The sequence below is a fragment of the Haliaeetus albicilla genome, chromosome 22 (assembly GCF_947461875.1).
Source record: "Haliaeetus albicilla chromosome 22, bHalAlb1.1, whole genome shotgun sequence".
NCBI lineage: Eukaryota > Metazoa > Chordata > Aves > Accipitriformes > Accipitridae > Haliaeetus > Haliaeetus albicilla.
The window spans coordinates 9,982,409-10,009,902 of record NC_091504.1 but is presented as its reverse complement, the minus strand read 5'-3'; the positions used below and the strand labels follow the sequence as shown (position 1 = coordinate 10,009,902).

The following is a 27,494-nucleotide window of genomic DNA, read 5'->3' as shown; positions in this document are numbered from 1 at the left end:
TTTTTAAAGAAAAAAAAACTTCAAAGCAGGGATAGCTGCTGACTAGCAGAGCAAGGGGCTGTCTCTCAGCGAAGTGGAAACAGGAAGGGGAGGAGGTGGCAAAGGTAGGCTTTCCAGAAAAGGCAAGATCAGGCATGTCTTGATATCTCTTCTCCCCCTGGGAAGGCTGTACTGTGCCAGGGAAGTATTTTGCAATGATACTTCTTAGTTCACTGAGAAGAAATTACATTTCCTTTAATAATCACTGTGTTTTAGAGATGCTCTGATTACTAAAGCAAGGTCTGTTTGTTGCTAAAGGCCCCAGAATTTGAGAACGTATCCACTGCTCAGGTCTATATTGCAATAGTTCTAACATTTCTATGGTGTGTAAAAAGTAGCTTCAATTATATTTGAAACAAAAGGTTTATCTACATAGTTGAAGAGTGCACCCAAAGGCAATTTCAGCAAGAGCAAGCCTTATGTCAATCTGACATTTGCTGTCTCTGCAGCAAACAGAGCACACAACCAATGAAACTTGCACTCTATAGCTTTAGGAGATTTAACAGTTAGAGTTAACATGAAGAATAAGCTCTCCGCCTTCACCAAGTAGCAAACAGCCACTGTTTGTTATTCAAAAGGATTTGACCATAGTTTGGATGATTTGTTCAAAAACTCAGCTACTAATTTGCTCATTGTGGCATCATCCCAACACACATTGAAAAAAGAACCACTTCCTCATTCCTACAGCAGCAGGGACTGAAACAAGTATGAGAGATGTGATCTTAAGTGGGCTTCAACCAGTGCTGGACAGCTGCTAGATGAGCAGGACCAAGAAAAGGAGCAAGCAGTCATAAACCCCTGAAGTTCAACTAACAAGGACATAACAATAGGCAATCTCAACACAGACACAATTTCCACCACTCCCTGTGGAAACCTCACTCTCCCAGGGCTGCCCCTAGACCTTCCCAATGGCACAGTCAAGCCTGCCTGTAAAAACAGAGAGGTTGGAAGCAAGCCTTCCCCGCCCTGCCCTGGGTGGGAGTGAGGGTCTCTACAACTCTGTGCAAGCAGGCCTGGATGGCAAGAGCACACATCACACACCAAATCAGTCTGGGGTTCTTCAAGGACACAGAAACAGAGCTGCCAGCATGACCATGGGAAATGCTGTCTAATAGATCCATTTCCTTCCAAGGTTAAATCTTGCCTGTTGCCTCCCTAATCTCTTGGGACCAATAGCTGCAGGGCTAGGATTGACCCTTCTAAATATTCTTCTGTTACTTGCCTGGTGGGTGCTGACCTTAGAGGGGAGTCACTGGACACTAGTGGAGTAAACAACAGGTCCTGATGTCCATTCAGTTCACATGATTCATCTGCAAGTTCTGAAAAGGTAGAAAATAAACAAACAAAAAGACCAAAAAAAAAATACCCCAACGCCAAAACAACAACCACAAAGCTGAAATAACCCCCACCACTGGGGAGACAACTACCTGCATGACCCTGGACACCAGGGCTTCCCCTCCTCTGAAGAAAGAAACCACCTTCACTCTACTTTCCAGCAGCACTGGGACATTTTACCCATGACCCAGACCCAAGTCCCACTACATTCAGGTTCCGGCACCCACAGTGCACGTTGAGACGCTGTCACATTCTCAGCAGAGAGGATGCAACACAGCTCTCTGAGCAGGCAGGCAACATATACGTTCTGCGGGTTACTTAAAACTACATCAGGTATATACCCAGCAGCAGGGAGGCAACCTTGCAATAACAGTGTGAGATCTGCACACTTCATGTCTGTTTCATTCCAACTAGATGATGATAAAGTTAGACTTGGAGCCCGCACCTCTTCAGCTAAAAAGAAAGGAAACTAATCTATGTCTGAGCTCAGGCAAAATGTTAAGGAAGGAACCCATCCTCAAGTTTTAAGTATTTCTACTGAAATGGTCATATACTGGTGACAGGCAGGTGGCTGCGGGAACAGCCATTAATAGAAGTGTTGTGTTGGGTCACAATTAATGCTGGAACTTCCGAGAAGGGCACATAGTCTCCACGGGATGCCAAAGTCTCCAAAGGTAACTAAGGAAGAAAGGCAGCAACCACAAGGGAAGAATCTTATCAAAGACTGTTCTGCTGGATAAAAGCTCTAGAGATACAGATAGAGAAACATCAGGATCTTCAGCTCACAGCCAGTCCCACTCAGCAGGCAGCATCCCCAGCAGCACAGACAGTGCTCTCCCAGCCTTTTTGCTGGATGCACTGAATGGAAGAGGAAAACAACGCAGGACTCCCAGTCATGTTGCCCATCTGAGGCCTTCAGGACTAACCAGGCTGTGTTTGCACTGCAGAGAGATCCGACACACTGAATGGAATCAAATCTTTACTAATTATAGCTGAGCATGTGGGCTCTGTGCCCAGAATAAACTGTCCTATCATGCCACACTCAGCAGACCCTGCCTCTTTCAGGGGAACGTGCTCAGACTTGCTGGCTACTCTCCGGGGCTGGATTCCAGAGGAACAGGACTGATGACCCCAAAAGGAATTCCTATTCCTGCCTCGCGACCTTGCTCAGCTGCAGGCCCGTTGCAGTCCCTGCCACAAAAGTGAAAGGAGCCATCTGCCAAGTCCAGTGACGAGGCGCTGGCCGTCTCTGAGGGACGTAACTCCTGACTGAGGTGACACGTCAGGGCCACGCAGTCTCAGCACCAAGCCATGAGAAGTTCACTGGAGAAGAGGTGCCTGCTCTGCTCTGCAGGAGAGCAGCGCCCTCCACATCCAAAGCTCGTCACCCTGGCTGAAGCCTACACAGCGCAGAGCAAGACATTCCTGAGACCAGGGCCAACCCATGGCTTTCCCCAGAACCTGAAAAGCCAGTTTGTAGGCAGATCTCTTGCAAGTGTATTGCTAAAAAAAAAAAAGGCCTGTCATGGGAAGTCCCAGAGCAGAACTAGTTTTGTGGGAGTTGCTTTTACACTGCACAGTATTAACCTCCTTTCGTGGGAATGCACAAAAGCAGGCACATTGCTGACACATGACCACACATGAGAGCCACTGCCTTCCAAGGGGGCTCAGGACCGATGAGCACAGAGACCATAACGAAACTGTTCCAAATCCACGGCACCTTGTGGGACGCTGGCGGGGTCCTAGCTCAGGAACGGTGTGGGCTCCCCCCAAGCCCGCACACAGACAGTGGAGACCTGGGCTGCCCAGCGGTAGCCACAAGGATCTAAGGACACAAGAGGGACCATAGCTGTTATCAGAGCAAAAGAGGTTTAAAAAAAAAAAAAGCAGAGCAGCTTTCAGGCACACAAGGCCTTTTGTAAAGTCCTTTTAACAATCAAAACTTGAAGGAAGTATCTGAAAGTTCATCTGTTTCTTCCAACTGTAACAACCAATTAACACAAGTTATCACCTCCTCTTGCAAACTCTGCACCACTGAGGTAGAAGAGCTGGAGAGCAACATATATCCACACACTGGAGTGGAGATCCAATTCTCCTTCCTTCCAAGGGTCTGCTCCCCAGCCTGTCCCACGTGGGCCCTTTTTACCCCTGTGGTCATGGCACAAAGGCAGCTACTTGTCTGCTGCTCTATCATCGTTACTGCAGTCAACACCCTGTGCTCCTTCCCTGTCCCATGCTTCATTCAGAAGCACCTTTGGCTTTGCTGCCTTGTCCCTTCCCGTTACGTGTGACTATTTTTTCCTTTACTGCAGAATGCACAGCTTTCTTCCCAGAGGAAATTAGCAGCCATGGGGACAAAAACAGGAAGAAAGGAAACAACTTCCTGCTCGCTCTGAGACCCAGCCTGGAGACATCCCTGACCAACACTGTGCACCCCACCATGAAGCCAACCTGCAAGAGAATCAGCCGCCAGAACCGAGTCATGCACAAGGACAAGCATGGGACAAAACTCATTTGTGCTGCCACTCGCCACTCCCGAGTTACACGAGAGAAAAGCGCAAGTCAGAATATGCACACGGGGCACTTTGGCACAGCAGAGCTAGCTGTGCGTGTGTGCTACGACAGGGGAAAGGACAGGTCGCTCTCCGAGGAGCCCGAAAGGACCCAGTACGGAGGGCGCAATCCTGCGGAGGCTTTCCTCAGGCTCACGCTGGGCTGCTGGGATCCCCTGCTTTGTGCCAGCAGCGTACAGCGTGAAAAGTCAGTTCAGGGACTCGATCCAGAGGAAAACTAACCTTTACACGTAAAAGGCAGTATGTTTTCCACCAGATCAGCTCACAAAAGTGGCTGCCAAAACACCGGTGCCAGCATCAGGGGAGGGGCGGGTGGGAACGCGTGGCAAGAGACGGGGGTGGAGGGGCCTTTCAGCTCCAGCGTGGACTTGGATCAGCTGAAACGAGCCACGAACGCGCACCTTCGCCTCCGGCCGAGAGCACCGGGGCCGCCAAGCTCCCCCGACGTCCAAAGAACCGTGGACAAGCCGGACCCCGGCTCTCCGGGAACGCGAGATCGCGCAGGTCCAACGCTGCTACTTCTGTCACTGACAGGGCCGGACTTCCACCTGAGGCGCCGGGACACGAACCAAAGCCTCCCCCCCCCCTACCCCGCGCCTCGCCTCACGGGGCGGGCGACGGTGCCCGGCGGGGGGGAGGCCATTTGCTGAGGGCTCCTCCCCGCTGACAGGACTCGGGGCCGCCACCTCAGGGCGCCGGCCTTGCCCCGCCGTCCCGCCGAGGGCCGTTCCCTGCCCGGCTGAGGCGGCGCGGACCGCGCCGCCTCAGCCGGGCAGGGAACGGCCCTCGGCGGGACGGCGGGGCTGCCCCTCACGGTCGGGCCGCCAGCAGGGGGCTGCCGAGCCGCGGCTGAGGCGGTCGGGCCGCGGGACGGGACGGAGCCCGCAACTCACGTGCGCGCCGTGCCCCGGGGCAGCCCCCGCCCGGCCCCGCGTAGCGCCTTCCCCCCCCCCCCCTTCCCGTGCCCCCCGGCCGCGCGGTCCGCACTCACCGTGAAGGCGGGTGAAGCGCAGCGGCGAGCCGCCGCTCGGCTCGGGCCGCCCCCCAGTGCGGCTTAAGGGACCGGCGCCGCCGAGCTCGGCCCGCTTAGGGCGCGGAGACTCCTCCCCCGTGCCAGGGGCCGGCCGGCCGGGCACGCCATTCACAGCCGAGGCATGCAAATGGGAGACGGGAACCGAGCCGGGTTCGGCGGCGTGAGTCCCGCCGGGGAGCTGCCAGCGCCCGGGGCCGCGGGACGACGCATCTCGCCGCGCCGCCGCCCTGACTCACGGTGTAGGAATGCGCCGCGCCGGGCGGAAGCCACCGGCCCGCCCGCGGCCCCCGCAGCGCGGCCCCCGTGGCCCCCGGCCTAGACCCCCCCGCCTCCCCGCCGCGGTTTTGGGGTCCGCCTCGGGGGTGGGCATCGCCCCTTCGGGCGTGCAGCCGCCGACACCCCCCCCCCCCCCCCCCCCAGCCGAGCTGCAGTGACAGCGTTTAGCTCCAGGTCCCGTTAGCCCCGGGCCCGCGGGTTGCTCCCGCGGCTGCTGGAAGCCCTGCTTCCCCCTGGAGCGCCCGGCTCCGACAGCAGCGGTGCCCGGGAGGAGCTGGGGTGATCCCCGCGTGGGGGAGTCCCGGGGCCGGGAGTCCCTCTCGGCCCCGCCGGCAGGCAAGCTCAGCGGAGGGGACGGGCACAGCTGAGCTGCCAGGCCCCGGCCCGGCCTTCCCCGGCCCCGCTGCCAGCCACGGGGAGCCCTCACCGCCGAGCCTCTCACAGGGGTGGCACCCGCTGCCCTCACACAGCACAGCTAACGCTTGGCTGGGTTGCTCCCAGCCACCTCACTCTTTCTTGCTGCTTCACTGTCCTTTACCTGCTCCTTGCCTCGCTCCCACCGCCCAGCCACTTAGTCCTGTGTTTCCCATCAAGTTCTTCACACCTCCTCCTCCAGCCATGTGGTTAGCATATCATCCCTTCCCAAAGCTGTTTCTTTCCTCCCAGCTTAAACATTTTCCCCTTCTGGATGGCATCCTCCCACCTCGATTGCTCAGCCGTCCTTGCCTTTGTCCTGGGATTGTTGCCGAAGATTTCTCCATCCGTCCTCTCTGGAGCATCGGTCAACGTGTATTGCTCATGCAGAGGTTTTGCTAGAGCTCCAGCAAGGCCTGCAGCATGCACATCCCTCTTCAGCAGGTCCCCAACCCACAGCAGCAGATGCTTTTAATATTAGTAATAACTGGGGGGCCGTATATTCCTTGCCATCTTACTGCGTCTTCCCTGCTGACCTGTGCGCAAGAGCGATTGAGACGAGCGGGAGAGCTGCTGTTGCAGGGGCCGGCGCTCCCTGCGAAGGGTGAGCTCATCGGTACCGCACCCACCCCTGCGCGTGCCCACGCACGGCAACAGCAACCACGCTTCGAAGGCAGCCCCCCAGAGAGACCTGCTAACTACATTGCATCTTGTTAGCTAATGAGCAAACACAGATCAGCCTCGGCTAGTCCTGGCTGAGGTGGAGACCAAATTGCACACAGAACCCTGACCATCCGCAAAGCTTAACAAGCACAAATTATTCTCAGATGTTTCTACCACATAAACAAGGAAAAGAAGCGTCCGGTAATGTAACAGAGCAGAGCCGAATTCACGGGGCCCTTCAGCATCTCCCAGGAGGAACGCTCTGGAGCCGGAGTGTGACTCTGACCCACCCCTGTTCTTTCTTAGTCTCCTGCCAACAGTATGTGCATTTTGCAAGAAAAACAAAGCTCTATCACTGAAACGTGATTTCTTGCTCCTGTATAACACTCTTGCAGACAGCACCACTAACCCCATCCCACAAGCTCTTGTTCCCCCAGTGCTTCCCTGCCCAGCCCCCCCCCGGGGTCTGTGGGGTGGGATTCTTTCACCCAACTGCAGGCATCTGCACTTAGTAGGATAAAATCTACCCTCTTCGTCAAGAATACGCCCTCGTTGCTCCCATCGCCACTGAGCGTTTCTCCTTCAGTGCACTGAGTCCTATCAGCCTAAAATACATGGAACAGGGTGACTTAAGGCCAGCTTCTGACTGTTGCTCTCTCAAGCACAAGCTGGTACACAACAGCAGTTTGGTGTTGAGGACCCACCGGTCCTGGTCCAGAGCAGGTCATCCAGCTCAACAGCCTTGTTTGTTTTCTCCCTCATGAATGCTTGCAGGGAGTACTTGTGTTTGAAACCTGGCTTCTGAGGACCAGCTGAAGGAGAGCTCTCTTCTGGTGCTTGTTATATTTAACATGAACATGTGATTACATTAATTTGCTTCGTTCTTCTCTGCTGGAAACTGCAATTTCCTCCCTCCTGCTTGAAACCCATGAGAAACTGTGATCTTGCCACAAGACATGGTTAAGAACCAATGAAATAGATATCCATCAGCATGTGAAGTGCAGCACTTTTACTGCTGCAGCTCGCTTAAACTGCTCCTTCAAAGCCAGGTGAGCTACACACCTGCCACCCTACAGCCAGCACTGGTGGGTCTGCACTGGCCAGGAGTGGTGCAGAATAGCCCATGGGTACTTCACATGTCTGTTCAATACCTCATCTTCATCAGCACCCCACAGTTCTCCCTCCTGCACGCACATTTGTATGCAGTCCTCCTTGGAGCACTGATCCTGTGTCATCAGGTATTAAATTGGGTTGCACTGTATATGGATTATACATCCAAGTAGGGAAATGGTGGTGTTGGCATGTGCTTATGGCCACCACTCACACGTGGCACTGGGGAGCCGTGCATGCTCTGAGCCAGCACAGACCCTTTTCCCTTACCTTCTTACAGCCTGCGTGCATTGCCTAACAGTTTATGTAAGGACAGCTCAGACACACCAGGAGCACAGAGGTCTATTTTTATCTGGATCGCTGGTTATCTAGACAGATGATTTGATTTTGACCTGCCTTGTTCAGGGTTTAGGCCAAGAAAGCATCCCAGTGTCCAGCAAGCACAGTGGAGAGCATCAGATTGCAGCCTTCAACAGGCAAGCAGAGCTCCCCTTGCCTTCTGGAAATACACGGGCTTTGCAGTGCCTCCTGTGCTGACATGAAGCAGCGGTGCAGCCCTGGCAGCTGTCCTAGCAAACAGGGAAGAGGTCCAGAAAGGCCTGGGATTTCTTCTGGGGAGGATTAATAACACAGAAACCCAAGCAAAGTCCCACGGAGTTTCAAACGCAGGTGGCCTGGCCAGGAGCCAGAGAGGGAACTGCCAGAAGTGAGAGGACGGGGAATTCCCTTAGGGAATGCATTTCCAGGGTGGATCAGAGATCACCTGCATCCCCTTGTTGGGGAACAAACCAGGTTCCTGGGCACCAGCGGCAGGTCAGGTTTTCATCCCCAGCGCCAGGGGAGGGCTGGGGGGGGATCCTGTGAGCAGGAGAAGTGGACTTAGTACTGTGGGAACTGTTCACCAGAGCTGCTACACAAATTGTCTCCTCTTCTTCCTTGCTACCCTGCAGCTCCTGCGTGTGTAGCTGACATTAATGCTTTCTGCCCCAACCTCAGGCCAGGAAGAGCAGTGCCCCCTGCTCTGAGCACCCAGCCCCAGCAGTGCCCTTTCTCCGGTGAGATGGGTGCTAACGGCCCATCAATCTGGAGTGCTGGTGCAAAATCCTTGGAGTGCAGATGCGTCCTCTCCAGATTGGATGCCAAGTTGAGAATGGTGCTGCTGACCTGCAAAAAAAAATATTGACACTTTTTGGAGTGCAAATTAATTACCTTTTGCTTTCAAAAAAAAAAGCCTACTAACAATCAGCTATGTTGCAACTTGAATTTCTTATAATCCACTCAATTTACATTAAGTTCAAAAACCTAACACTAGGCAGAAAGTCTTTTGAAGCCTCTGTCACCCTCAGGCACCAGCAGACATTGCAGATATTATGCGGGATCACACAGTGGCAAGGAGGGACACAGAGGTGACTTTAGCCTGGCAATTCCGTGCACCTGGTGAGGCGCTGGATGTGCTGCTGGCTGAGCTGGCAGCAGGCCTGCAGGGCTGCACACAGAGCAGGGATGGGGTGTTAAGCCAGGACTGAAAGCCCAGGGAAGACGCCCAAAAATAAAACCAAGCCCCACCGTCCTAGTCCATAGCTTATTCAGCCCAAACCGGGACGGATAATTCACTTCACAGGCATGTTCAGTGAGTCCATGTAGAGCTGGGGACCAAAACCAGGAGACAAGGTGGGAGAGGAGCCAAAATGCTGAGGATCTGGGAAGGCGGTGGTACCCAGACCGCTCACAGCCACAGGAGCTGCTGCCCAGCAGAGCACGAGGAAATCACATCAAAACTCAACCCCTTCATTTTCCACCCAGATTAAAAGCAATTGATCATTCCTAGCTCTAGCCACAGGGAATGTGTGTGTCTGCAGTGCCAGGAGGAGGTAGAGGAGTGAAAATAACATAAAACTAGGGTTTCATGGCCAGCCCTTACACAAGTATTTACCTTCAACTGTATTTCACCCTGAAAATCCATTCGGATCAAAATGGCAATTTTAATTTTGGTCAACCTATTGGGGGAATTGAGAAAAAAAAAAGGAAAAAAAGCCTATGTAAAGAAGGTTATTATTTCCAAAACACTTAGGAAATGTCACTTGGCAAAACAGCTTCCTTCTCCCCAGTTTACTCCAACAAAAAAGGAGCTTTTAACATATATATATAACACATACATATATGTATGTTTCATATGGAAGGAATAAAAATGTCATGGAAGAAGTAAGATGAAACTCCCAAAATATCTGTTATGTAGCCTGAAATACTCTTATCATTTTCTAATCCACTATTGGCAAGAGATGAAATAATATTGCTTCAGAATTTCAAAACTAGACAGATTTATTTCCAAGAGACACATGAGGACTCTTATAAAGAAGTTGAATACAGAGTGTAGTTGCCAAGTGTGCGATCAAACCTTGCTATCAGAATGCAGGCATGGAAGAGGCTGAATTCAAATTATGCAAATTACCTTTTAGTTGGTGATTTGTAATTCTGGGGTGCCTGAGTTTTGAACAGTGACTTTCATTTAAATGTCCAACTTCTGCTAATGGGGAATGGATGCCAGAAGGGAAAGATGAGCCACAAGGAGTTTGAGTTCTGTGGCCAGTAGTTAAATGTCATGGTGGTGTTTGGTGTCCTTGCTTGCCCCCCTGCCAGGGCTGCTTAGCAGCCATTTGTGTCACACTTGCTTCCAGTACTAATAGTTACTCATGTTGATGAAGAAGAGGTGCACAAGAGGTAGGAACACAACACATCCGCTTGACAGATGCCAAAGAAGCCCATCCCCAAAGCACTGCAAGTAATGACATCAAGTGGACAAGCAAGGTTTGGTAGCCTGCAGCCAGCAAGTGCATCCCTCCAGGCTAGCCCAGGTGGCTTCTAACCTGCTGCTGGGGACAAGCCTTGAAGGAGAACATTCAAAATTGGAAATAATGACTGATCTAGTTCAGTTCAGAAAGGAGAGCGTCATGGAGAAGGACTCAAACCCAGCATTAACCACAATGAAGTTCACCGTCTCATAAGTTCCCATATTAACTAAAAGGGAATTGAATTTTAAAAAAAAAAAAAAAGATTTCCAGTTCAGTTACTCATAAATGAACTGAAGGGGTTCATAAAAGAGCTGAGGAATTTTGATTGGTCTGCCGGAAGTAAACTACATTTTTGAAGAAAAAGCAGAGATATGCTATCTTGATGTAAAAATATGCGTAACTGGAGAAAAAAATAATTCAGGTACTGACAACAACCTTGTAAAGAACTTGCTCAGCTAAAATAACAGTGCTTTGTGTAAATCCAGTAAATCTTTACACAAATCTTTAAGAACAGTTTTGGCAGAGGCAAGTAAAAGACAAAGTAAGAGGCTGAAATTTCAAAGTAAAATCCACTGTCCCTGTTTCAGTAATACTGATCCACTCTCCAGCAACGAATAATTTAACCATGTCATACTGTAGTTAGTTAGACTTGAGGAACAATAATATTTAATGTGAAAACTATTCCAAACAATCTAATTTCATGGGTTCTGGTCTAAACTTTATCAGTCCCCCTGCACAGCCCGGTAAATGGGAAAAGGTATGGCTGGAAAGGTGGCTCCGCTTCCCCATCTGTCACTGCTTTGCTGGTTTGGTCCTCCTGCACTTTCCTGATTTTTCAGGTTGAAACAGGAGCCAAGGAAGAGGAGGGGGTTACTAGCTCCCAAAGGTTTTATGAGCTCTGTCTCTGGCATGTCTAGAGCGTGGCCTTGCTGTTGAGTTTTGAGGATGGAGGTCCCACCACCTCTCTGGGTCTTGTCCCAGGGCTGCACCGCTCTCAGAGGGAAGAGCCTCGTCTTTGTGTACAGCCAGTTTCCCTTGTCGCTGCTATGTCTCCTGCCCTTGCAGGGTCCATGTAGCCCCCACGGGCCATACAAGGTGGGTTTCAAGCCCCTCCACCTCGTCTTCCAGGGTGAGCAAAGCATCTCTTTCAGTCTCTCCTCCCCAGCCCCAGCCATCCCAGCGGCCCTTCGCTGGGCTCTCCAGTTTCTCTGCCTCTCCCCTCTACTGAGGATCCCAAACAGGATGCCATGATGCATGTACACTGAAACACTGCTGCTATGCTAACAGAACAGAAAGGTTATTTGTAATTAGACCCCATCAACAGTGAGCCTACAAACACCTGTCAAAAGGCACAAAGCTGTAAAGATTCCCCATTTTCCAGCAGACTTTTTGGTGCAGGAACTAAAGAAGCTTCTGCCAACCTTAAATGAGGAAGCGCTGATGGAGCTGTCTGTCTTTGCAGATCTTCTGCAGGACATGGTAGAAAGAGGAACCCGCCAGTAAAGTTTTTAACCAATATTCTGTTTGTGCTTGTCATAAGATGCCAAACAAGGGGAAGGCAAGAAAGGAATGAAACCCAAGAAGAAAGCAACTGTTAATCTTGACTCTCACCCAAGACCCCTGCATGTCTTACATTTTATTACAAGCATTTCTTACAAAAAGTCTACACTTGGAGCAAATGATCCCAGTGGAGCAATAAGGTTTAGCACTAGCCAACCTACAAATATCTGCCTTGCTTGTTTTTCCTTTTTCCTGGCACGTGAAGCATTTTGAAATCATCTGGAGCTTCCTACTGCTTCAGGACTTGTGAGGTCCCAAAGCCAGTCACTCAGAAAACTCCTAAGTCACTCTTTGGAAAACTTTTGGGTATATGTGTGACCAAGCTGTCCTCTCAGTGCCTCAGTAAAGGCAGACTGTCTGCCCCAGAGACCTGCTCCCTCTTTCACTGCACGTGACAATTGCACCAGTGAATATGGTCAAAGCTTCAACTAGACAGAAAGCAGAAGGCCGGCTTCCCAAAGGATTTGATAAAACAGAGCGTGTCTTCATTCCAGATTGCTACAAAGCCCCTGGATTTCAAGTTGTCCACAAAGGAAAGATCTGTACAAAATATCTAAGCCTTTCCAAAAAAAAACCCGCAAATGTTTGGACACAGTCCATTTTTAATGTAATGTACAGAAACTTCTCAAAAACTGGGTGGGGAATTGTTTCAGAAAAGGGCAAAACCTTTCAAACTGCTTGCTTCCAAAACCCCTCAGAGCCCTGTGAAGGAGATGGACAGATGTTTTGCTGGAGTCTCAGCGAAATCACTGCAGGGTGCGCATGATCATCCGGGAAAGGGCAGATGTGGAGCTTCGCTGCCCCAGTCCGATTCCTCCTGGAGCAGATGGGCTGCAGCGAGAGGGACCAGACAGGCTCATCGCTGGGCTGTGCAGCTTCTCTGAAGTGAGGTCTCTCCTGCACTCCAACATCCACGGTTTGGATCGCAGCGCACAGTGCCAGCAAGAGAAAGAAGCTGCTCACTGTCCCATTCCTATTCTCCCCTGAATAAAGCCTCGCAGGAAAGGGAAGGGATCATTTCATTTCTTAAAGGGCAGCTGACTCCCCTCTAAATGGCCACATTCTTGTCCTTCTCGCAGAGTGCGGCTGGTGCCAAACTTGGTCACAAAGACGTATTCACGGCTTTTTCCTTCCTACACATTCAGGAGTTGAAAGCCAGTTTGGTACAAACTCCCCAAAATGACTTATTCAGCAACTGCTTGCCAGCTTCCTGTTTGCAGAGCGGCAGGGCTGGAGCCAGGGCACGAGGCCCGATACCACGCATGCTGCCATGGGGAGATCCTGCTCTTCTGGCAGTCCCTGAGCCTGGCAGTGTATCAACCATTACTGATGGGGTTCAGCTTGGGCAAAGACCCCATCACCAGGCTGGCCTCTTCACCTCTGCATTTGGTTTCATCACCAAATTTGCTTTTTCTCGAGGTCGCTGGTCCCTGGGACATGTTCCAGCTGTAATGAGGATCTTTTCCCCAGTAAATGATTCCTGCTCTCTCCAAGGCAATGGAGCAAATACTCAGCCTCAAGCTACTGAGCACTGAGAGCAGCCAGCTCCCACCCTTGCCAACAGCCATGGAAGCAATTATCCTCCCTGGGATCAAGAGACTCAATGTCTTGTCTAAAAACCTACAGGAAGACATTGAGGGAACAGGGACAAAGCTGCCCTTCAGCTCTTAGGTTCATTTATAGCACAGAAATCAGGGAAAATGGACAAACTTTGCTGAACACAATGCCACCTTCATACTGGCACCTGCAGATCTTTCCTGGTATGTTCTCAGCTCTATCACACTTTGGGGAAGTGTAGGAAAGAGCAGGGCATAGAACTGTCCAGGTGCTTTTCAGCTGGGACCTGAGCTCCCAGGAGCATTTTGGAGTGGCAGGGTGTCCCTGCTGAGGACATCATACATTTACCAAGGAGAAGAAACCCCTGGGTCCCTGCAAGCTCATGGAGAAACCAGTGTCTGCTGTGAGCAGGCCAGTGGTGGATCCCGGTTGCAGGGGGAGGTGATCAGGATGTTTTCTTAAGGCCAGCCTTTGGTTATGTGGTTTCTTCACCATCTGTGGCTTCAGCGTGACTGCCAGCAGTATGGTTTCTCCTCTCAGCCTCCTACATGGCCTTTTGCCGGAAAACACCCATGTAGTGTCTGCAGTCCCTGCGGCCACACTTGCTGCTCAGCTCACAGGGAGGAACCGAGAACATCTTTGTGCCCATGATGTCTCCAGTAAAACGACTTGCCTTGACAAGAGTCAGCCTTCCCAAGAGCATGCCATAACCTATGGGAAAGGATCTCTGTGCTAATGGATATAGGCATATTTCTTCCACAGTGCCACCATCATTTCAACTCAAGTGTTGTAACTGAACAAGCTGGGTCCTCATGGCCTTTCCCACCAGGCTGGTGGTACGAGACAGCAGGATCTCACTCCAGCGGCCCCATGCTGTTTCACGGTTGCACACACCACACTGGTAGGCTCAGACTGTCCTCAGCTGGAATTATTTAATCAGCAATGTGCTGATATGTTGACCACCAAAGCTGCCTAATGGCTGCACAGATGATCATTTGTGGCAGGTCAGTGGTAAATGAGCTCAGATGTGGTTTCCCGGCAGCAAGAGGACCCTTTCTGTTCACTGAGCGTTTGCTCTTTCAGCTGTGGCTATTTGTACATGAGCAACAGTGTTCCCACCTGACCCTGGCTGCAGGCCATAAACATTGCCTTAGTGCAGTAGCGATGGTGGCAGAGGAGCCTGGGGCTGTGGCCACCTGTGCTGGGCAACCCCACACCGGCCATGGGAGTGGGACAGCCGCCCGACCACATGGCTGCATCACGCTCTGCCATGGTGCACTCCTGGGACGAGGGTCAGAAATGCCTCTGGCAGGAGCAGTAAGCACTGCCAAGGGTGGATTAGGGCAGGAATGCAGAAGGATTTGACAGCTCAGACACCAGAGACGAAGGACATGGATGCTGCAGGCAGGGAGCAGAGGCATGTCAGTGCTCACATCTCCTGGACCAGGCCCCCCACCCCAGGAGAGGGGAGCCATCCCAACCTTGTTAGGTTGGAAAGTGTGGATCCCTCCTTTCTGGAAATGGCCCTATCTCCACCATCATCCTTTCTATGTGGTTGCCATGGAGAGAAGAAATGTTTTTGTGCCTTTACTGAGTTAAAGTTTGGCTCTAGCTGCAACTGGAGTCAATTAGCAAAGGTGACTCGATATCTTGCTCGGCAGATCCAGAGAGTAATGCTCCGAGTCCCAGGTCTGCACACATCCTTTGGGCTCATTGCATGACCCCACTGGCATTCAAACAGTGGCATGGCTGGGATGTGCAGGAGGGATCCCAGGCAACTGGGACAGACCTCCTTGACCAGACACATCTCCAGCATACATCAGTTCTTCAGCCTGGGTGCTGAGCTGAGATTCGCCTTCAGCATCTTACATGCTGATCATATATAACCCCCCGGCTCATATACAAGCTGTGCTATGCACAGGGACTGCTGGTGCTGATTCTAAATGGACATTTCAAAGGAAAAAAGCCTTTGGCAGTGTAAATTCTCAGCGATCCCCAGAAGGATCAAAACCAAATGTTTAAGTCTCTCCAGGAGAAGCATTTGAAGGACAGGAGGGTGCCAGCACAGCGCTGGGCATACCAGGGACCAGCAAAGACGGACAGACCGCAGCATCTAGTGCTGCTGACTCAGACTCAGTGATCACAAAGTCTAATATAATTTTGTTGCACATCATCACACCAAAGGAGCCAGCATGGTAGGTGAGTGGTGTTGCAAGTGAGGCCAGTTTTCCACGTTATGTGCTGTATTCTTACAGCCACTGATTCAGCTAAAAGGATGTTCCGCCCTGGGGCTGGGCAATTACAAATTTAGCAGCTAGAGTTATATGTCCATAAATATCTTTGTGGTAACCTTTCTCATTGCATCTGGGAAGAGCCCAAACAGGAAATCTCAGGTAGAAATGGGAAACAAAACCTCATAATTTGAGTCATCAATCATATGGTAAAGTTAGGAGAGGAGTTAGCCTGAGTACAAAGGAGCTTGTCTCTGGCAGGGCTTCTATTTCTAGAAGCCGCAATTTCTTCTGGTTTCCTGGAAATCTTGTATTTGAGCTTGCTCTTAGTTTTCCTGCTGGAAAAGGAATAAAATCTGACCTACTTTTGAGCAAAAGAGCCATTGGGATCAGACTCTCAAAATAGGCCTGGACATAGATGCTTCCTTGGTGCCCGCAGAAGCTCGTTGTTTGATGCAATGAGATAATGCTTCTCTGGGAGAATTTCAAACAAAGAGTTTCTGTAACCGAGGCTTCAAATAAAATTATCTGCCTTGTTGTTTAGGGATAAAGAGTCCATCTTAATATTGAAAGGCAGTTGTGTTTTCTGTCTAGAGCTTGAGTTTTGTCATAAATTTTAAAAAACCATGACCCCTGGTAACCAAACCGATGAGGAGTCACTGCTCAAAGTGAAGTCAGACTCTGAAATCAGCCCTCACAAACAGTTGTTTTTCTGGCCTTTTGAAAATAACTCTTTTCAGATGTGCAATTGGGAATTTGCCAGGCCACTCCAGATATTTCCCCAGAGGTCCAGATGGTACCAGAAGACATGGAAAATAAAATATGTCATTCTTAAATAAGATTATTGACACTCTGCCTTGCTCTCATTGTATTAGTGTAGTTTGGCTGCATGGCCCATAGGTCTATCATCCTTTGCAAACAGAGGGTGTTGTGCTACACGGGAGGGACTCATGCGGGATTGCATGTGTCCATGGAGTTGAACACAGCCAGGTCCCCAAGCGGTCCAGTCTCACTGGAGGAGATGACATGCATCTTCTAAACCAGCACTGTGATTTTTCTTTAGCTGTAACAGCTAAAGCACAGTTAGAATAAAAATCCCATAAGCCACATAGCAAACAGCAAGCCCCTGCCTCAGCCTCTCAGCAGGGTAATCCTGAGAGCTGCCCTGTGGACAAAAATGCTTGAAATCTGCTGTCCACTTTGGCTGAGGAATTCCAGGGAAGGGGGTTTGGAAAAAAATTGCCATTCAATTTCACAATGAGGACCAGATTTTCAAGAATTCCTACTGAAAGGAAATTCCAACACATTTGGAAACTAATTTTGGAAAACAGAAATATTTCCATCCGTTTGGGGGAGGGAGGCAATACACGTCCCACACAGAGCACTGTCCCCAGCTCAGCTCTGAGCACTGGAGTGTTCACAATGCACCTGGAGGACAGGGAGTCCTGGCCAGCTGAGGACACCTCCCAGTGCCCTGGGGACCACATGGAGGAGATGTCCAAACAACTTCCCAGTAACTTGGTAGCATCCACCTCACATTTTTGTTTATATATCTCGTTTTAGTCTTGAAATAAAAAATGAAATGAGACCAAGCCCTGGAGAGCACTTGCTCAGTGCGTCTGGGCAAAGCCATGGTAAGCCCGGCTTGGCAGGTTTTGAGAGGAAAAGCTCTGCCACTCCCCAACTTCCCCATCTTCTCCAACAAAATGTTCCCAGAGCCCCTCAGGATACAGACGCAGGGTTTAGCAGGACTTCAGGAGCCATGTGTGGAGCAGGGAGCTGCCCAGCAGCGCCAGCAGCCCATCTGGACCTCTTAGACTTCATCACCTGTACCGGAGCTCCCCGGAGCACAGCTCCCGGCTGCTGTTTGGGTATTGTGGGAGGGCCTGGACCGCTCTCCAGCTGCCAGAGCGATGGAGCCAAGGCCCTGACTCATCTCCCTCTGCGGAATGGAGCTGGGATGGTGGACAGCCTAAAGGTCACTGCTGGCCCTCACCCCCTGTGCCCCGCTACAGACCCCAGGAATGTTTCATGGGATAATGATAGCCCCATGGAATCTGACTGCCCGCCAGACTCCTGTGCACTGCTGCTTGCAAAATACTATTTCTGGCACCATCACCAGCCTGTAAACCCCAAACTGTAACGCTGCAGCTGCAGTCTGCCCAATTCCCAGAAATTCCAGCAATGGATGAGGCAGGGAATTTTTCTCACACACCCACACAGGAACCTGGAAAAGGAAAAGCTAAATACAAATCCTATTGGTGGTGGTCACCTAAGCGTCCAGCCTGGAGAAGCTGCTGTCTCATGAGATGTGAAATGCTCTCAGGGCTTTTCTGAGGAGCTTTCTCCTGGCCTCTCTGGTCGCAGACTCTCCCCAGCTGATGGAGGTCTAGGCTGACCCACGTTGGTGGAGAAGGGACTGTCACTGAGCTGAAATGTGCCTGCCGTGTTGCAAGGAGAACAACTCCTTGTGAAATTGAGGAATCTGATTTTCTCCAGGGATGATTCTAATTAGACGCTGGCTATTTTTACCCCATATCATATGTTGGAAATACAACTTTAAAACCATACTGGAGCAGCCAAGTTAAATACTGTAATAACCTTGAAAATAGGGTTAGCGAATTTAATGGCTAACAACAACATTTTCAGCAATAACACTAAACCAAAGGGACTAACTGCCATGCTTCTTGGCACAAGCTGAACACCAGGAGAGTCAGGGATGAATCTTCAACCCTTGATAGAAGCTCATGGCTGAGTCCATCAGCAGAAGCACTGTCATAGCCACTGCGAATGATGGGTGGCTGAAGTCACTCAGATAAACACTGTCAAATCCTAGAAACAAATTACATTTGCAACAGCTTCTATATTCATGAATATCGCTACAGCACGTCTCATAATTTTTCCAGCAAACCAGTGATTATGGCTAAAGGGAAGGAGGCCAGTGGCTTAGTGCCCACAGTAGCCTGGGAATCCTGGGCTCCCTCGCAACTTGCGCTGGGACCAAGAACCAGCAGCACTGAGTCCTGCCTGACCACGGTCCCACAGTGCCATGATGCTGGGCAGCTCAGCAAGCCCAGGAGAGCCATGGGCCTGCAAGCATCCAACACGGGTGGGCTTGATCCAGGTTTATTTTTCCTGGGCCATGTAGTGAGACCCTATACCAGGACCCTGCTGCCTAAGCTACATCCTCATGCTCAGAAGCTGGGGTTTGGCAAAAGCTCTGGGGGAAAAATCCCTTCTTGTTCCCAAAATATCACACATCTACAGTGGGCTAGTCTGGCAGACCTCCAATTATGTGAGCACAGGATTGGAAGGATTGGGGTTAAACTTAGCCCTAAATGTATGTAGAGTTTAGAGCCTGTTTTACAGCTGTAGAATTCCTGCTCAGCTTAAATCCTGTGCACCATCCCCCAAGGCCCTTATGCTGCCCTGCACCCTGCTCATTTTCACGTGGGGGCCTGGTCCTCCCCAGGGAGCACAGAGATGCTCTCTCCCTGCAGTCAGCTGAGCAATGGCACCACGCCAGCTGAAGACCTTCATCCAATTTGTGATGTTAGATGAATTTTCTGGACAGAGCAGCAGGTACGTGCCCTTTCTGCTCCCCCAGGGTTTCCCCAGGACAGCTCCCTGGCACTGGGGAGCCTTCACACCCAGGTTTCCAGTGCTGCTTGGGCAGAGAGGCTCCTTGAGAAAGCCCCTGGGGATGCCCAGCTGCAAAAGCCCACACCAGTGAGCTTCCAGGGTCCCATGCATTTCACCAGGGTAAAACTTGCCTCACCTTGAGCACAGCTTTCTGCAGAAAACTGGGAATTTAAAAAATATTTAGTCCAGACAAGTTACCCACACTTGTGCATTGTAACACTCTCTTTCAAGGCGAGTGACAGGTTTTGATCTCAGGGCTGTATGAGAGGTGATCGCGCAGACGTTTGGCCTGCAGTGCACCTTTTCCATACACCTCTTAGAAAATATCTGCTAGCTAATCCAAGAGCACACCTGGAAAGTCCCCAGCCTTGGCCTGCTGTGTGCACAGTTTGTAGGGGGTCTCTCCCATAAGGTATTTTCCCACACACATCACAGTGAGGATCAAGCAATTTTGACAGCACTAGGATGGTTAAAGACAAAGTTTGGAGCTTTGGGGGTTTTTTTATTTTACTTAGTTTCTTGTGGTCTGCAAATGCAGTGCTTCTTTGGTATCTGTCCTGAGCTTTGGAAACACCAGTCCCACAGACACCAGCTAGGTAAAATGATGCTCAGCAGACAGTTTTTTTTAATCCTCCAGGTTTTTGGCTACTGTAGCCCACTATGCCAGTGCCAGTGGCTCATTTCTTTCTCAGTGTGGAGCATCTCCATACCCCAGGTCTGTGGGTACAATGCCAAGTCGCTGGTCCCACACGCCTCTCTGTTGGTGTCCTCCCCTTTCTCCATAGCTCTGAAACTCCCTTGACCTTCCTGCCAGCAGTCCCAAAAATAGTTTAACTTCTTTCCATTTTTAGAGGCCAGCTGGGCTTGAAACCCATTGTGGGGACAGTGTCTCCTGACAGTAGAGACCCAGGTGCCAAAGTCAGAGGATGAAGCTAGGCCCTGGGAGCACCCCACCGTGCCACGGGAGATGATGCTTCCCAAATGAGACCATGGGAGCATGCTGGCATGGGAGCTCAGCTTCTCTTGCTCCTGATCACACTGAATCCCGGGTATATACATTATCCCAAAATAGTGGGATCAGCCACGTGCATGGTCTTCTCCTGGGAAAGGGCAGACAAACAGCATACTGCAGGATGACAGGGCAGGACAGAGGAGTTACTCACAGAAGCATTTCCTTTCTCATGATCATCAGTTTATCTTTGATTAGAACAGGATTTTTTTTTAAACTTTCATCAGTCAGCCTGGGAAAATAGCATGGCAGTTCTTCTAACTGTCCAGCTAACTGCTTGTTGAAAGCATACACGAGGGCTCATCTAACCCACAGAAATTGCTCCAGACAGACAGCACTGACTCCAAAAATGTATTATACAATATTTAATTTCTAACCCTCTTAGTCGAAAAAAATAAACTCAATTCCAGTAGGAACTGGCTTGTAATGAATTTAGTGATGCCTGTGTGAGGTGTGTAAATAGCATGTGTAAATAACACCTTAGCTATTTGGCTGTAGGTCACTGTAGCAAACACATCAAGCTATTGTGCTTGCCCTACAAACCTATCATCACACACACCACCCCAGCTGGCAAATCTTCTGCCTTCTTTTTTCCTCCCCAGATTTTTCAATCTCCAATTTGAAGCTGACATCTGGAGAAGTGATGTTGCAGAAATGCTACACATCAGCAGGCCAAATATGGGATATGCTATGGAAATTAAAATGTAGTGACAGAACAAAATTAATGAACTTTCAGATGCAAGTCAATAAGTGATACAGTGCCTGTCAATAGTTACCTAATGCAAAACCAGGCGAGAAACCTTGTTATACTGAGGGGACCCCCAGAAGAGATGTGACATCTGGTCAGACAGAGTTTCTGAATGAAGGAACTCTCTGAAATCTGACTCCCCCCAGTTAGTTAACATCTCTCCAGTGCCCCTCTCTGCTCACCACTCCCACATCCTTGTTAAGCCGCCCCAGTCCTCTTCCATCTTTTCATCCTTTGTAACCATTTCTGCCAAGACAAAAGTACATCTGAAATACCTCCTCCGTGGTATTTTGGGGTTTTAGCCATCTCAAGAGATGAGACTGCAGGCAAAGTGGCTTATCAAGGGGCACGGTGGATGGAGGTTTTATCTGTGGGTCTCTCAGCATCTGTCTCAGAAGCTGGACAAAAAGCAGAAAGGCACAGAGGGTAGGAAGACCTCCTTTAAGGAACAGGTTCATAAAGAAAGGCTTTGAGGTCCAATGTGGGCAGAAAGAGCAGATTTTCTGTGCATTCTTTGTAAGATGTGTACTCATCAGGCGTGTGAAAGATGAACATTTCTGCTAAAGCAGCAGTTATCTGTTTGGTAAAACCATAAAGGAAACCATTGTTGTTGGGATTTTTGCATCAAAAGGCCTGCAAATTTGTGTGCTTTGATTTGGGAAAAGTTGTGATTGTGTCTGACAGCAGCAATGGACTGCTTGATCCTTAAGTCATACAAAAAAATTACTGAAGGATTTTGGTGGAACAGGAGCTCTGGAGGTCTCTAGTCCAACCTCCTGCTCGAAGCAGGGCTGGCTGCAAAGCTAGAGCAAGTTGATCAGTGCCTTTCCCAGTTGAGTTTTGAAAAATCTCCAAGGATGGAGGTCCCACCACCTTTCTGGGTACTGTCTGGTGCATGGGAACCAGAGCTTCCCTTGCCACTACCTCTGGCTTCCTGCCCTTACAAGGTCTTTGTAACCCCCATAAGCAGCAAAAAGTGCGATTCAATCCCCCTCTGCCACCTCCTCCAGGGTGACCAAAGCCACTCTAACAATGGCCCTTCACTGGACTCTCAATTTTGTCCTTGTGTCTCTTGTACTGGTTGGTGTACTGTCCAGAAAGGTGGAGAGAAAAGTGAAACAAATATGTTGGCTGCATTAAGGCAGTCTTCAAAATTATTTTTTTCTCTGTAGACATGCAGAGGAATTCTCCAGAAGCTCAGACCAAAAAAGAAAACCCCAAACCCCAACTCTGGTCATTTTAGTTACACAAGGAGGAATGCAGGAATTCTGACTTACTCCAAAGTATCCTTTGTTACCCTGTATCACTACAAATTTGTTAAGAGTAGAACTGGCTAAGCCACAATCCCACTGAAGACACAATTGCAAGTTTTAATTGAAGTAACTACCGCAGCCCACAAAATGTAGCAAGACACAGCTCCCCCCCAACTTTCAGAAATATGTCAGCAGAGAGAAAACAGAGATAAGTAGGAAAAAGCAATGAGCTAAGCAAATGTGATAAATTTTCAGGAAGTAGGAAGAAATAAATCGGGAGCTTAGCTATTTTGAAAGTAATTCCTATTTTTTCAGTGAATATTTATATTGGCTCTGTGTTCTTATCTTTCCAGTCAAAATTCTGTTTCTCACCATGTGACAATGTATTTTAACATGAGGCCAAAAGGGATCCATACTCTGACTAAAGCAGCATTGATGTGCACATTGTACACACATAACTTGCCTTCAGTAAGGCTGCCTGGAGAAGGGCAAGAAAGTTTCAGATCATTGCAAGCAGATGTGGTGTCTATCTCAACCAGCTCCTAGACTAAAAAGTGAAACAAGCCTCTGACAGGCAGCAATCCACAGTAGGGGAAAGGGGTTCCTACTTGGAAAGGGAGCACAGTTTGCGGTCCCCTATGGGAATGTATATATTCTGCTATGGGAATACAAACAACTCCTGATTTCAGTTCTTGCATGTCCTCTTTGGCCACCCATGACAGTGGAAGGGCAAGCAGATGGGGCAGAACCAGATTCAGTAGCACTAGTTAAATCAGCTGCTTTATGTCTACCCCAACCACTAGTTAGGGTAGACATGCTCTAGGGGCTTGCTGTTTTCAGTGTAATCATCCTCAAACTGTACAGGAATGACAGAAGGGGTTGCCTTAGCAATAGCACTGCTTGGCAGACAAGGTGTCTTGGATTTAATCTTGGTTATCTAGCCAAGGTAATTTGAAAGTTGGTTGCAGAGAGGCTTGGAGGTCCTGGAAGAGCTGGAGCCCAATCAACGTCTTTGCCCAATTTCAGGAGCCATTGCTCAGCAGAGATGATTCTTTAAGCACTGGATTTACCTTCAAAGCCTGTTAAAAAACACTTGTATAGAGATCCAGCTTATACTGCCAAAAAGTGTTCCTAGTTAGTTTGGAAGAATTACTACCTCAAACAGAGTAAGATCCCTTAGCAAAGGGACTCATTTTTCAATATTAATTAAATCTATACTGGGGTTTTCCCAACATAATTTTATTGGTCAGGGTATGATCTTTTTTTCAGTTTCTTTTTTTTTTTTTTTCCACATTCCTAAAGTAAAAGCAAAGCTGCAACACAGACTTGTCTTGACTGAAGCAGCGGGTAAGGACCGAGATATAAAAAAATGACTGAGCACTGCAGAAAGCATTAGTGATTTACATGCAAAAGCAAACTTTACCTATACTGTATTTATGACCCCAGACCGTTTTTTTCCCTGGGAATATCTGAGTTCCCATCTCTTCTAAAGAAGGAGCTTGTTTTCAGTGGCCTTTCTTGGAACTGGAACACTAAGTCTGATGCCAACTGAAAAATTGATATGCAGAGGGTGCACCCCACTGCTTTCCAGTTACTTGAATTCTCACCCCGGAGCTCAGGCTGCCTGTGTTTTTCTGAGAAATCCTGCAGCAGCAAATAATCACATCAAACCTAAGGGATTTGTTTGAAGACACATTTTTAAATGAGACCTCAGACGGAAACTGGAGATCCTTCATGTTTAAGTTGCTCTTTGAACAGTGGAACAAAGTATAGTTTCCCAGGCTCCTGTGTCCCATTTCCCTTGCTTTCCACAATAACCTCTGTCTCCTCTTGTCCTCCTGAGGACCCCGTAATGCTGCCAGCTCCCCTATTCCACCCCCCCAACCCCCCATACACCATCTACCTCCTGTGTCCCATAAGCAGCATGCACTGGCTGGCCAGTACATCTGTGCTGATCACCTCGAACACTTCAAACAGTGTAGGAAATTGCTGAGCACACTCTTGTTTCTTTTTGTAAAGAGGGACATGATTCCAGAACTTTCCTCTCTACCTAGAAACCAGGTTTTATAAAATCTACAGGAGCTCAGCCTGCAGATTCAAAAGGGAAGGAGATAGATAGATAGATAGATAGATAGATAGATAGATAGACAGTGTGAGTGCATAAATTTTCTTACCCTGGGAAAGAAGGTTAAAAGGGAAACATAACAGCAATTTTAGTTACAATGACTAAACTTGAAATGCAGACCACAAAAGAGGGGGTCTCTGTCTCTTGTTCTGGCTTGTCAGCCCTAAGATGAGCCTCTCTCTTGCAGCATTTGTAATCATCCTTTTAATCTATGAGGACAAGCAAGATGGAGTTACAAATCACTAGGAATATAATTAACTTGCAGTGAATGCAGAGCTAATGTTTTTGTTGCCAGCACTGTTACACAGGCAGTAAAGTCTTTCCCAGACTGGGTCCTACAGGCCAACAGTTCTGGTCAATGATTATCCCTTGCAAAAAGCTTATGACATACTCCCTCCAGTCACCTGTTTACATCCCAAACGTTCTCAAGTTCTGCTATTTCAAGCTTAACTCTTGTGACCTTAGTCAATGATATTCAATCCAAGCCTTCTTACCATATCCTGCAAGGCAAACAACTTCAGGTCAGTTTTAGTAACCAGTGCTATGTCATGCCTGTGGTCAATGACTCTAAGTATGCCCACGCCCATATGCTTCCTAAATTTGGATGTCTGTGACAGCAAACAACAGGGTCTGGGTGGGCAGTCCTGTTTCACCAAAGAAAATTTGGGGCATTTTTGCTCTTTGAACATTTTCTTTCACCTTCTGAGCATTGCCTGGATGAATTTAAATTTATTAGAAGAGATCGGCTAAGCAGGAGAAGCAAAACAATTGTGACTCCTGCAGAATGTCTGTAAGAGCGGGATGAGTCAGATAACAGATCCACCGAGCAGAAGATATCTACCTCCATCAGCAGCCAATTGTAAAAGCTTACAGACAGTATAAAAACAGGACAAGTATACAGTCATATTTCTCCTAAATACTCCACCAGACCCAGTGGTTTGTGGCTCAGGGACTTCCTGAGTTAGAAATGGTCTGTCTGTGTTTAATAGCCTGGACAGATTTTTCTTCCTGGTATTTCCTCAAAAGGTTCTTGAACCCCTACAACATTTTAGTACCCACAGTGTCCTATGGAAGGAAATAAGCTCCTTGGTCTATGTGTGAATTTTCTCTTTCTTTTTGATCCTGCCACTTTCTAGGCCACTTTCTTTCCTTTTCAGTCTTTGTTCACCCTGTCTATGGCAAGTTTTGTAATGAGCCTCTAAGACAGAGAGTGACTGGGTCCCATTCAGCACATAACTTCCGGTCTCCTTTGGAAAATGCTCTGTTTTTTTCCCAGGGGAGCTAGTAAGTAGGTGACCAGTCTTTATCCCAGTACATTCATACAATACAAGCATTTTGAAAGTTCCCTCCCAGCAGCTCTCCTGTGTTTACAAAGGGTACAGGATTACTCCTATAAAGACTAATGATCATCATCAGCTCAACTGCAACCTAATTTGAACATTTTTCATCTGTTATGAGACATTGGTGGAGCTTATCTGAACTACTGTTAGCAGCTGGCATGCTGACATTGCACAGGATGCAGAAAAATGGTTATTCCTCAGTGTGTTACCCTGACCTCAGCTTTGCTGATGCACCTCATTTGTGCCTGTTTCTCCTCTTACTGCTCTAGGCTATACATGTTAAAGGTGATCTGTTGTTCTGTCCAGAGGGTATGGTCATGGTAGGAGCAGCATGTGGAAGAGATGTTAACCTCAACCAGTTCAGGGAGCTGGTTTAAGCACAGTTCTGTACGCTATTGTACTGGTACAGTGGAGGGGAAACTGCTCTGAAGGAGAGAGGCAAGAATAAGTGGCTGGGGACAAAGAGCCAGTGGAATACCTTAAACTGGCTGCTTCTCTGCATCCAGCACATTCTGAGCACTCTCAGCAGAGGGGCAGTGCTGGAGGTGCTCTTAGGCTTGCAATGCTCTGACTCTGTATACGTGCACACATACATACATACATATGCATACACAAATCCCCCCACACTCTCATGTATACTCTTTTTCCGTTTTGATTGATTTATAAGACATGCTTGCAGTACAACTCCTCTTGATTTAGGAAATACTGAATAAACTGTCTGTAACACCTTCAGAAAAGAAACCACCGTGTTTAAAAAAGCCTGGCTGATTGCTTGGGCAGCTCCATCTCATGTCTCCCAAACTCCTGCTAGTTCTGCCAAGCCTTTGGTTTCAGTCTCCAGCTTCCCACTGTTCCTGTCCGGTGCAGCTAGGAGAGACCCCCAGGCATGGCTGTCCTTATGGCACCACCAAAACCAGTTTCAGTGGGGATACCATGTAAGCTATCAATCCTGCAGACATAGTAAGCAGAACCCATCAGCCCAGCAATCTGCCCTGCTCACTTGGGTTTTGCATTTGTTTCTCTGCACTGAACAATCCTGTAAAGCCAAGCATTTCTGTCTTGTCAGAGCACAAAAACGTCTTGCATACAAAACAAAAAAAAAAGACTCAGTAGAATCCATTAATATGTTAATATGTTACTAAATAGGACTTGCCTGCCCTTTCCGGTCCAGAGCTGAGGCTCCCAGGAGGTCTGTTAATTTACTGTGTTTTCCCATTACATGCAGTGCACTTGCTAGGATTCTTTGCACCCTGAGCGCAAAGTGGGTGGAATGGTATCCACCATGGATGTCACCAAACTTAGAATAAAATATACACATCTGCTTACATAACAAGTTGAATGGGCTTGGTTCACAGAACTAGACATTTGATCTGTGGCTCAGCTTGGGTGTGGGAGATACCAAAGTAGTTATGAGCACCTCTCCCTTCTAGTAGCTGGTTAGTTCTGGTACTAATTTGAGGTCTGTGCGTACCTTGAACAGACACTGACTGGAAGTAGCTCTGAATAAGGCACACTGGCAGTTGAGGATAAGAAGGAAGCAGCAGCCAAGACTGGATGTCAGGAGAGGCCAGGAGTGGATGTCATAAAAACCCTGTGCTGTTTGAAGCATTTTCATCCACGGGAATTCTTCAATAGTTGGCTCATGAAATGTTGCAGCTGTCTTGCAAATGTTGGCGAGAGTAGTGTGGCCATGTGAAGTGGCCACTCAATGGCCGTTGCAGGGGGAACTCCATGTCTCTTTCTAACTGGACAGAGGAGGCTTTCAGCAGATGCCACTGAAGCTTGATTTGGTATCTT

At 48.9% G+C, this 27,494-nt stretch overlaps 1 protein-coding gene across 8 annotated transcripts in view; it reads right to left on the bottom strand.

Moving 5' to 3' along the window:
- RHBDF1 (rhomboid 5 homolog 1) overlaps positions 1-6,222 on the bottom strand; it is a 39,052-nt gene extending 32,830 nt beyond the window's left edge. For 3 of the 8 annotated variants that reach the window (XM_069809837.1, XM_069809842.1, XM_069809843.1), the window contains exon 1: positions 4,939-5,076. The gene's annotated coding sequence lies outside the window, so the exon portion shown is untranslated. Of the gene's footprint in view, positions 1-1,276; positions 1,297-4,169; positions 4,272-4,348; positions 4,631-4,938; positions 5,077-5,959 lie in introns of those variants that run through there. The other 5 variants (XM_069809844.1, XM_069809845.1, XM_069809838.1 and 2 more) reach the window with 4 other exon arrangements.
- Positions 6,223-27,494: the final 21,272 nt, after the last annotated feature.